At 54.5% G+C, this 1,557-nt stretch overlaps 1 protein-coding gene across 1 annotated transcript in view; it reads right to left on the bottom strand.

Annotated features, from left to right (window-relative positions):
• MCL1 (myeloid cell leukemia 1) overlaps positions 1 to 1,557 on the bottom strand; it is an 8,819-nt gene that overhangs the window by 2,054 nt on the left and 5,208 nt on the right. The window lies entirely within an intron of this gene.

The raw sequence follows: 1,557 nt of genomic DNA, 5'->3' as shown, positions 1-1,557 counted from the left end.
TGGTTTAGAGGCAGGCAAGCACACGACACCAAATACCCCGCAAGGCCACCAGTGAGAAGATGCAGCCCCCACACGCTAGGTCCAAAAGCTGTAAGAGTCAGTGATGGAGAGCAAGTACCTGCCTGCTTCTGCAGAGGGCTCTGCTGCTCACACTTGCCTGAGCCGGACAAAAAACAGCCCATAACCTATTTCTAGTTCCTTCCTCCCCACCTTGGGCACAGCTGCCGTCTCTGTGCACGTCACACTCCCCTATCTCACAAGGGCTTTAAAGCCCCACCACGTAAAAACCACAGCACAGAAGTCGGTTTGCAGCCTGGCACGAGCCCTGCCCCTCAAGCCGAAACAAAGGACGGTCACCTATGGCCAGGCAGATGTGTCGCCATTTTATTAATGTGGTTTTAGTGACTGGAACAACAGAACTCCCCAGTTCGGCCTGCAGTGCCCCCTCATGAATAAGCAAACAAGACAAGCCTTTGCGAAACTGAAAGGCTTTGCTTGTTGTTGCTCAAACTAACAGGAAGCCTTCCTGAAGCCAGTTCCTTTTCTGCACACACGAAGGTAACCATCCCTACAGAAGCCTCAGATACCAACGCCAGCTCGCGTTGGTCTGTACATTCCTCCCAAGCATGGCTCATTCAATGAATTTCACCAGGGTGACCAAACCCACAGGCTTTCACATCAGCACAAGGAAGAAACTGAAGCCCTTTGCATTAAAAAAAAAAAGCACACCACACAAAAAACTGGAACATCCTCCTGCAAGAAGGAAGGCGTTTCACCACACACTGTCTCGGGAAGAAATGCAGACACCACCCTTCTGTGCCCAGCACCATCCTGATCTGGGATCAGACGTGGTGCGGTGTGCCAAAAGCAGTCCCAGCGCGAGCCCCAAGGCCAGGAGCTCAGCCCCACCACCCCAACGGCTCAGGCTAGCCCCAAAACAGCTAGTTTCTGAGTTACACAAAACCAGGTCAAAATGGTTGGTTCTCACTTCCAGTCCATTGCCAGGACACTCTGCAGCAAGGACACCTGCTCATCCAAGCCCCGGCACTGGGGTTCAAGTTTCTATAGCTATTCCAGCACTCATCAGACATGGGCAAAATACATTAAAATAGCCGTAGGCCAAGCACATTGCCCGGGAGAATTTCTCCCCCAGAAACCCCCTTCCACCCAAGCCAGGGGTGTGAGGAGTTTAGACTCCTGAGCGAACTAATCTTTGGATGCTCGGGATTATTTGCATATAGTCACGCTGAGCAAAGCAGGATGCGAGGAGGAACCGGGGCTAATCTGTAACTAGATTATCTCTCTGCACACGTTACCAGCCGTTTCTCCACCTCCCAGTCGAACAAAGTTCAGTTTCATTTTTAATCACTTCTCAGTGCTTTAACTCCCCCGAAACCAGGGCCACATCCCATCCGGTCAATGACGCCCCCGGGGGGGCGGGGGACGGCGCAGCGGCCTCGCGCCGGCCCCGGGGGCCAGCTCCCACCCAGGCCTCCCCCAGCCCCCGCTAGGCAGCAGCCTGCGGCCCACCCACCTCGCGGGCCCACACGCACGGGG

This window comes from Pygoscelis adeliae, unplaced genomic scaffold (genome assembly GCF_000699105.1).
Source record: "Pygoscelis adeliae isolate BGI_AS28 unplaced genomic scaffold, ASM69910v1 Scaffold181, whole genome shotgun sequence".
NCBI classification, from domain to species: domain Eukaryota; kingdom Metazoa; phylum Chordata; class Aves; order Sphenisciformes; family Spheniscidae; genus Pygoscelis; species Pygoscelis adeliae.
The sequence above is the reverse complement of the archived record's forward strand: the minus strand, read 5'-3'. Positions and strand labels throughout refer to the sequence as shown.